The sequence below is a fragment of the Gossypium hirsutum genome, chromosome A10 (assembly GCF_007990345.1).
Source record: "Gossypium hirsutum isolate 1008001.06 chromosome A10, Gossypium_hirsutum_v2.1, whole genome shotgun sequence".
In the NCBI taxonomy this organism is placed as follows: Eukaryota; Viridiplantae; Streptophyta; class Magnoliopsida; order Malvales; family Malvaceae; genus Gossypium; species Gossypium hirsutum.
In genome coordinates, this window is record NC_053433.1 from 73,761,736 (window position 1) to 73,772,051 (window position 10,316).

Here is a 10,316-nt window from a genome sequence, read left to right on the forward strand (position 1 = left end):
TCAGACAGCAGAATATAGGTGACTTTAAAGAATAAACTGTACTTATTGGCTAAACCAAAAATTCTGAAAATTTTATGGTAAGAAGATATGTAAGTTTAGTTTCAGGGAAAATTAGAGGATCTTAATTTGGAGCTCCATAGTTCAAGTTAAAAATAATTTAGTGACTATGACACGAATGGACAGCTTTGGAATATAAATATAAGTAAATAGTGAAATTATAGATAATGTTACTTATAAGCGTGTTATATACATTAAGGTTGTGGAATGGAGAGGAGGAGAAGGAAAATATGTGAGTGACTTATGCATAAATTGATCACATACTCGATTATATTTGGTAAATGTTAAACTTTGTTAAAATGAAAAATGTTATAAATTCATGTTTGAATTAAATGTTATATATGTTAAAGAATAATTTGAATATTTGATGTTGTCTAATAAATGAATATCCGATATTGCTTAGTAAATGTCAAGCCAAATATGTGTGAAAGAATGTGGTAAGTATTTTCATGGTTACTATTGAGCTCTTTCACATGAATCTGTCATTTGAAATTGTGATAGACAGGAAGAAATAGTGAATGGCATGCTTATGTATGGTTATATGTATTTATCTAAAACACAAGAAAATGATGGTTATATATTTGATATATGGAGACATGAGACTATGATATATGAACATGGAATATATTTTATTAATGTGTTCGTTCATAATTAATATAGAATTGTGCAACTAAAGTGTACTATTTGTATAAAGATAGTATTTCAAATGATTTGATGAGTAAAGCTCCAATGTGAGATAGTCTAAAATCAAGACAAATTGTTATGAAAGCGTATTTAAAATACATAGATATGATTGTTATAAGTTATGTGAATAAATGATGTATAAAAGTATATGTACATGAGAAATTTAATGAAAGTTGAACCCATACATGTTTCTTGATATTTATATAAATTATATGACTAACAATGTGATAAGAATAGGTATTAAGGCTCATGATCAATTCGAATAATTATGTTTTGTATAATTATGTTGAATATAGAGAAGCGGTAAGTTAATTACCATGTTATACGAATTTATTAAATATTACACGTTTACTTTGTTTTACTTTTCCCCTAATTAATAATGATTCGATAAGCTCCGGTAATACCTCGTACCTTGTTCCGATGACGGATACGGGTAGGGGTGTTACAATACCTCCATAGGTTCGAAAGGAAGAATTCCCACTATTCCATTTTCTCTTTATCTACGATGGAAAATGCTATTAGGAGCACGTTCTTGTTTCCGTCTTGAGCAACCGTATATTTTCCGTATAACCATGTCCAATCTACTTGCACAAACGGCTTGCAGTTGGGAAATATGCACACGCGTGGATCAAATATCCAGAACATTCATTGGAAAATCTTTTTTCCCGGTTGTAGTTGATTATCCGAGCCGTAATAAGGTCGTGTCTACAGCTCAATGACAGTTCCTGGCATGTACTCTAACATGGCGACTATCCATCCCTGTAGGTCATTGTATGATGCATCAAAATCTTATTACAATTGCTCCATTGCCATCTGTTTAGCTATCCATGCCTTCCAATATGATACTCGATACTAGAATCGTGCCTGCATTTTGAAAATCAGTACCGAAACTTTAATGGTCGGCATATCCTTCACCATTGGCATGATGCACGTGTAGATAGTTTTAGAATCAAGTTTTCGATGATCTTCTGTCATACGTGTTGAAGTGTATGTTTGAGGCCCAACAAATTTTCGTATCTCCCGCATCTGCGACTTCTAGATAAATGCGGCTCGTACCCACCAATTGTAGCCTTCTGCCAACCTCCAACACTCCCCAATATATAATATTAGTTTAGACACAACGACATTGTAGTCCAATGAGATATTCATGTTATACCGCTTAATGGAAAATATGCAATTTTCCTTACTTTCGAATCTTTGGACCCTGAACAACTCTTCAGGATTAGAACCTACGGCCAACTGTTGAGCAAGTAGTATTTCAAGGTGCTCCGGGAACTCAACTGCGTGCGCCGCATCGAAGTCTATGAGCGACATGTGTGCCCCAGGATTATTGTGTATCACAATATGTTGAATTTGGTTCCCGATTGAAGACACATTAACGTTTCCATCGTTATTCACGCTTTCGTCGTCAATATCATCTGGGACTTCGTCCACATCGGGATCACTATCACTATCGACCTTGTGATCAGAAGGATCATTACTATTGTACACACATCATCACCAACCACATCAGTCTTGGGTGTAATATTAAGATTGATGTCGATCTCGCGTACAGTCAATTGACTATCAACGTACGATACCGGAATCATCATACACGACTCTTGAGCTCCATGTTTTTCACCTAATGGAGTAGGATCTTCAGTTGGTTCCACACCAGCTAACTCAGCAAATAAGTGAATCGGTATATTTTGGTCGCCCTGATTCCCACAATAAAGAGAGACCATTGTCTCCATGTCTTTATTGTCTACAAGTTCCGTTTCGATGAATTTTATGGGATCTGTCAAAACTGGAAACTTGTAAAAAAGTTTTAAGATCCTTCTCCCACAATATCTAACAGTTTTTGCACTAATCATTTCCTTCATATCATCAAACGAGACATTTCTATTAGTCTTATTGCTATTTGTTGGCGACATTCAAATATAGATCTCACGGTTGTTGTCAAAATTACTCTATCGAAATAAATGCATACGAAAAACTAATTATCCATCTTTAATACTAAATCTGTTAAAAACCAAATAAAAATTCGTAAAACAATTTCGAACAGAAAAAAATACTTACATAAAAAATTTAATGAATAAAAAGAGACCAAAATTATAACAATATGCAAAATTTTTCATTCATAAGCTCAGACTTCTTCAGTTCTCATTTCATACATGTACAACCATATTTTTTTTTTTTACATTCTCTAATCTCTAACATTTATCCTTACATTTAACCACTTAAAACTCATTTCTACGTTTTCTTCCATCTCCGATTCTATATCTTCATTCAAGAAATTTTCTATATTAAATTCTGAATTCTCTTCAAATTCATCTTCTATAATCTAATCTGAAAATTCCTCATGATCTTCTTCCTATTCAATCTTTATAACGGGTATTGAATTTATAAATTCTCTTGGTAATTTCTAACAACTAATTTATTCATCCATGGCATGTTAAAGATATTTTGCTTCCCAGTCACCTTTCGTGAATCTACACTTTGTCTCATTATTTTCCTTACTCCATAAGAGATTATAAATTTTACGAAGTATATAACTATATTCCAATAGGTTCTTGGTACCAATGTCCTCCAAAGTTTGTCTAAAATGATTTGATGCTCTCGTTCTATTAATGTCCTTATAAGGGTCAAGTATTGCACTTTATTCTTTCTATTCAATTCATGACCCTTGAATAACACTTCTTGTATCTTTTGATTTACGGTAATAAGGCGTTTAACGATGTCTTCTTTTGGTTTCATTCTGTAATCTTGCAATTCTCCCATCATCTTATCAACTTTCTCCTTTTGTGCTGAAGTTGTTATCTCATCAGGCAATATCAGATTTATTGTCATTTCTACAAATATCTATGATGAAAAATATTTTTTTTCTCGATTTTCAGTTTTTATCTATTTTCCTCTGATGTCATCACTAACTAATAATTAATTTATAATAGTTACTAACAAAATAACTTTCAAATAAATTAAAAAATATTAAAGATTACATTCATAATATAGCAAATCACAATAAACCCTAAACAAACAATTAACATAATCACAAGACTTACTAACAAAATTAAAAAAAAAATTATATTCATAACCTAACAAATCACAATAAACATTAAACTAAACAAATAACTTGTAATAGTAACTAACAAAAAATTAAAAACAACATCAAAACAACAATAAACAAACTACACAATACTACCAAAATAATTTATCCTCATCATAATCTATTCTATTTAAAAAACAAAAATACATCATAATCTAATAGGCGGCCAGATAAGGGTCATTAGTGTCGCCTATCAGATAGGCACCACTAACTTTTATACCATTTTTATATTTCTACACGGGTCGTGTATTAGATTCGAATATTTTCTACAAGTAGTGCTGCCTATGTAAATAAGACAACTAATAAAATAATATTTTTTATAAAAATAAAAAATAAAATTAATTAAAAAAATAGTAATGCCGCTTATGAAAAAGGCACTACTCTTTAACATACCATTTTAATATATAATTATACTAAAATACCATTTTGATATTAAAATTTTTTTATATATATAATATTACCGTAAAAAAGCCACGAGTTGGGTTTCAAAGTCAAAAGCTAATGAAAGTACAAAAAGAAAATATTTATTAAACGAAAACCTATCAAGTAGAAAACAAAATCTTGACATATAAGTTGCATACAACTCTATAAAAGATTTATTAAAAATTATATATTAATTCGATCAAAATAATATAACATAAACAGTTATAGTTTAGAGATACGTTAAAGGTATTAAACACTCATTCATAAAAACGAATTATAACAAATTACTTAACTTTAATTTATGTCCAATTTATTAAAAAAAACATATTCTATTTATAAAAATTAAATAAACAAATTATGTGGCCGTCTCCTTTATTTTCACCGAGTTCGTAGTGGTTCACTACAAGCCTCTTTATCTTATCCATTTTCTATAAGAGTGTTTAAAGTTTATTTGTTAGCTTACTGTTCATCATAATTTTTGGATAAAAACACTACTGGTCCAAAAAATTGAAGCAGAGCACTTAAGCTTGGTTTAACATCGCTTCTTAAAAATACTTTTAAGTAAAAAAAATTATCTTTAGAGTCATATGTAATATTAAACAAATAATTTTTGGAGTTAAAAGTTCTTTTTAATTTAAAATCAAAAATAATTTTTTCTAGTTTTTGTTTTTGGCAAAAATATTTGTCGAAACCATTTTTAATTTGGAAAACGAAGATCGACTTTTAAACGAGGTATGGAGTCGCCACCAATCCTTTTTGTTTAGGTGTGATCGGGTCACCCTATGGTCGATCATTTTAATAAAGCATTTTGGTTTATTAAAACAACATTTTTGGTCTACGAAAAAAACTAGAAGACGGATGCGGGAGTCGGTTACGCGCGAGGAAGGATTATCACCCTCGCAACGGCCAAAATTGGTACCGTATTAATCAATTATTGTCCTAATGCCAAAAATTTGAAAAAGATTTTGAAATTCAATTCCTTTAAAAATATTTAGATAACTTTAATTGGATGTCGAGATTCTCTCGTTCAAAAAGAATAAAATATCATGTCCAGCACGATTGGACACAATATTTCAAATCCTCAATACAAGATCATTTCGTAACTTCCAAAACTCATGCATTTGAAATTTCAAAAGGATATTTGGTTATTTAGCCAAACGGTAAATCGCAACCCAGCACGATTGGGCACGATTTATCGAATTTTCAAATACGAAATATTGCCTCATTTTAATTTAAGAAAATATGGATGAAATGTCGAAAGGATATTTCGTATCTTAGTCGAATGAAAAAATCGAAACCCAGCACGATTGGGCACGATCTCTCAAACTTCCAAACACGAAATATTGCCTCGTTTTAGTTTAAGAAAACGTGGATGAAATTTTAAAAAAGGATATTCCATATTTTAGTCGAATGAAAAAAATGAAACCCAGCACGATTGGGCACGATCTCTCAAACTCCCGAAATGTTGCCTCATTTTAATTTTAAAAAAACATGGACGAAATTTTTAAAGGATATTCCGTATTTTAGCTGAATGAAAAATCGAAACCCAGCACAATTGGGCACGACCCCTCGAACTCCCAAACACGAAATATTTCCTAATATTGAGAGGATTCTTTTGAAACACGGGTGGTTATAAAAGTGGTGGAGCACATTTATTCGATTTATTTGAAAATAAAAAAAAATGAAATGAACAATTTGAAACAAATAATAAATATCATAGCTTACCGTTCATCAACTGTAATACAAAGGTACAAATATAAAAATTAAAACGCATAAAAGCAACAATAGACAAACAGGCAATATATAAATATTAATGCAAAATATAAAATTTATTATATAAATGAATTTCAAAACAAATATTATAAGTTGAAATTAACATAAATGCTGTACGAAACAATTTACAACTAAAATTAGTAAAAATGTGACATCAATTATGTACATAAAAATTGCAACGTATGCTCAGGCCAAATTTTAAGGCAAATAATATATACATACTAGACAGTCTAAATGAATTATTAGTACCATCATATAAAAATATGCTAACGAATATATATGAATTACAATCTATATAATATAAAATCAATAATCATAAAAAAATGTTTGTTAACAACTTATAATGCACATAAAGTAGAAACTTAATGAGTATAATATATAAAAATAATGAATAATAGTGTTTTTTTAAAAAAAATAAATATATAGTAAAATAGGATTTTTAGAAGAAATAAATTGTATATAAGAAAATTTAAAATAAACAAATTACAAAATAAAACAAAATTTAAAAAAAATACAAGTAAAATATTAAAATAGATAAATAAATTAAAAAGAGTAAAGGAATTAAAAAAAACTAAAAAAGAACTCCATTGAAACAAAAACAAAATCCAGAGGATAGTTTTAAACAAATCAAATTATTAAAACAAAATCAAGGACTTGAACTAGATACGCACAAACAAGCAGAAACTAAAAATGCAAATTCCTCAAGTCCCAAAAAGCTGCACCTAGAAGTTGACTAAACCGGAATGACACGCAAATTCTAGGGATGGATTTAAATAATCAAAGAAAGCATAAGCAGGGCCCAATTGATCACTAGCACGAAGGGGGGGAACTCAATGCGCAAATTTCCATTTTGAGTCAAAGTGTGTGGGTCCAGCACCAAACAGTGCTGTTTCATTTGCCATTTAAAAAACAAAAGCCATTGAATGGCATTTCTTTAGTAAAAACCCTAGATTTTAGCCCACCTTTCATTTGCTCTGCCATTTTTTAGAAAAAGAAAATAACACCCCCCGAAATCTCTACTAGGATTTCAACCCAGCTCTGGGGAAGCTGTAATGGACTCCGACGTCGATCACGGCGTGAACCCAGGTATGTCTCTTTCCCTTCAGTTTTTATTCTAAATCAATTTGTAAAAAACACAAAAAAATAAAAGAATCGCATATTCTAAAAGAAATCTCGGAAAAGAGTGTAAAACAACCTCTTAAACTTGGATTTGATATTTGATTGCTATTGGTTTTCTCTTTGTATTCTTTTTCTCTCGTATTTGAAAAAAATAAAAAAAGGTCCCATTTACATTCGGTTTGATTCGGTTTTATAGCCGAATAGAAAAACAAAAAAAACTTCTTTGCTGCTCCTTTTGCACTTGTTTGCAGGTTCATTACTAAGCACGTATCTGATGTGGCTTAGTGAAGGAGCATATGACACGGAGGTGGCATTTGGTGCTCGAGGGAGGCATGCGGCGGCGGAGACCTTTAGGTAGATTAGGGTTTTTTCAAAAAATGTTAAAGTTTTGGGCTGGAATTTTGGGCTAGGTTAGGTGTTTGGATTGGGTTTCAGCTTTGGGCCTATTGTAATTGGGTTTGGGTGTATTTGTTTTTGTTTGTATGTTTAATTTTTAAATGGTTTGGGCCAGGCAATTTTGGGCCATAATAGCTGCTCCTCTTTGCTCGTTGTCATGTAACGATAATAGAGTAAAAACTTCAAATGGGTCAATTTTGCCCGGTTTTGCCAAGGTTTGTCTTCGCGATACTCCCTTTCTTCAAGTAACCTCACGTTAACTCACTACATCTTCAGGGGCATAGGAGCTCGTTTTAATCTGCTTTGCTATTGTTTTGGGATAAGATCTGTATTTTTCAGCTTGTTACACTACTGCTTAGGGGATTACGGTTTGCTGTCTTTGATTTGCTCCCCTACTATTTAGGGGAGATCTGTATTTTCCAGCCTGTTACCCTACTGCTTAGGGGGTTAAGGCTTCCTGTCTTCGATCTGCTCCACTACTGTTTATGGGAGATCTGTATTTTCTAGCCTGTTACCCTACTGCTTAGGGGGTTAAGGCTCACTATTTTCGATCTGCTCCACTATTGTTTAGGGAGATCTGTATTTTCTAGCCTGTCACCTTATTGCTTTGGGGGTTAAAGCTTGCTGTCTTGACCGATGCCCCTGTCTTCTGAGGAACATGATCTGTAAAATCGGTTTCCTATGCTTATGCCAAATAATTAGGATGCTATGATCGAAATTAATCAAATGCTCCTAACTAGAATGCAATGCTTATGACAAATAACTAGGATGCTATGATAAAAAATGAATCAAATGCTCCTAACTAGATGTATCATGAATGACATTTGTATGAATGCAAATTGTCATGAGAATGCCCTTTAATGTTTAGGCTGTTATTGCTCACTGTTTTTCATTGACGTATTTCTTCTCGTTCAACTGATTTCTTTAACAAACATCTGAAGCAATAGCCTTAACTTAAACTTTTTACTTCTCAAGTAACTCTAACCCTTAAGCTCTGTAGGTTCTAAATAATTAACCTGTTTCGGGTTTTTGCACTACTTAGAAGCTTCCAGAGTAATATGCAGAACTCCTTTTGTGAAAGTACTATTAGTCCATTAATCAATATTTCAATAGGAAATGCTTGACAAAAACTATCAGAATGGATAAGATGAAACTTTATTGAGAGCGAAGCTCGAAGTAGAAAATTAATCAAGATAACAGATTTTATTAAGGTACAAAAGTGTATGAGATGGAAAATAGGTGCCCCAGATATCGCAGCGTGAGCTTCCCTATTCGGACTGTTTGAAAACCATTAGGAGACAGATGTGTGTCTAGGAAGTCTAAAGTATTTTGTTGATGCCCCAAGATATAATGTTTCCCCTTCTTGTTAATTCTGGTAGAAACAAGATCGCAACATGCCCCATCTTTGATCACAATTTGAGTTGCCCTTTTTCGGGTTTTCAACTCAAAAACCCCTTTGGTCTTAAAGCTCCCTTTGCAGGTTTTCACCTTGGCCTCTCCATTTTTTTTTCAAAGCGCCCTTTGTGGGTTTTTTCCTTGGCTTCAGGTGAAGTATTTCTTAACCAAATCTGAATTTACCGGGTTGGGAAGGCTTTTACCATCCATTTCTACTAGTATCAGTGCCCCTCCAGAAAAAGCCTTTTTCACTACATAAGGTCATTCCCAGTTTGGCATCCATTTCCCTTTGAAATCTTTTTGCATGGGGAGCATCTTTTTCAAAACCAAGTCCCCTTTCTGGAATACTCTTGGGCCAACTTTTTTGTTGTAAGCTTGCATCATTCGCTTTTGGTACATTTAACTATGACGGATAGCCTTCAGCCTTTTTTCTTCAATCAAGTTCAGCTGATCGTACCGGGATTGAACCCATTCTGCTTCATCCAACTTCAATTTTGATAAAACTCGGAGAGAAGGGATCTCGACTTCAATAGGCAAAACTGCCTCCATCCTGTAAACCAGCGAGATAAGTGTTCTCCAGTAAAAGTTCTGACCGACGTTCGATAGGCATAGAGGGCAAATGGTAACTTTTCATGCCAATCCTTCTAGGTCTCAGCCATTTTCCCCACGATTCTCTTTATATTTTTATTAGCCGCCTCAACTGCCCCATTCATTTTCGGCCGATACGGTGACGAGCAGTGGTGCTTAATTTTGAATTGACTGCAGACCTCTACTATCACGTTGTTATTTAAATTTAACGCGTTGTCAGATATGATCCTCTCTGGCATGCCATATCGACATATGATTTCCTTTTTCAAGAACTTGCTGACCGCCGACTTCGTGACGTTGGCGTATGAAACAGCCTCTACCCACTTGGTAAAATAATCAATGATCACAAAGATGAAACGATGTCCGTTAGAAGCCTTCGGCGAAATTGGCCCAATGACTTCCATGCCCCACATTGAGAAAGGCCATGGGGAAGTCATAACATGAAGAGGTGAAGGAGGCACATGGACCTTGTCACCATAAATTTGGCATTTATAGCATTTCTTGGCATAGTTGATGCAATCTTATTCCATTATAAACCAGTAATACCTGAATCTCATCATTTTTTTGGCCATCGTGAACCCATTGGCATGCGTCCCGCAGACACTTTCATGGACTTCTTCTAGGATTTTCTTTGCTTCAACAGCGTTAACACATCTTAGCAGCACTTGGTCTTTCCTTCTTTTATACAGGATTTCACCGTCTAAGACATAGTCACCAGCCAGCCTCCTTAACATTCGTTTATCATTTTTAGTTGCCTGATTAGGATATATATAATTTTTTACATATCGTATAATAT

The 10,316-nt window shown here is 33.1% G+C and overlaps 1 long non-coding RNA gene across 1 annotated transcript; it reads left to right on the forward strand.

Moving 5' to 3' along the window:
* The first annotated feature begins 6,958 nt into the window (after nucleotides 1-6,958).
* On the forward strand, nucleotides 6,959-7,801 carry LOC107896024 (uncharacterized). The gene is made up of 2 exons (XR_001683561.2): nucleotides 6,959-7,108; nucleotides 7,393-7,801. It is a non-coding gene; the product is annotated as an uncharacterized lncRNA (long non-coding RNA).
* The last annotated feature ends 2,515 nt before the right edge of the window (nucleotides 7,802-10,316 follow it).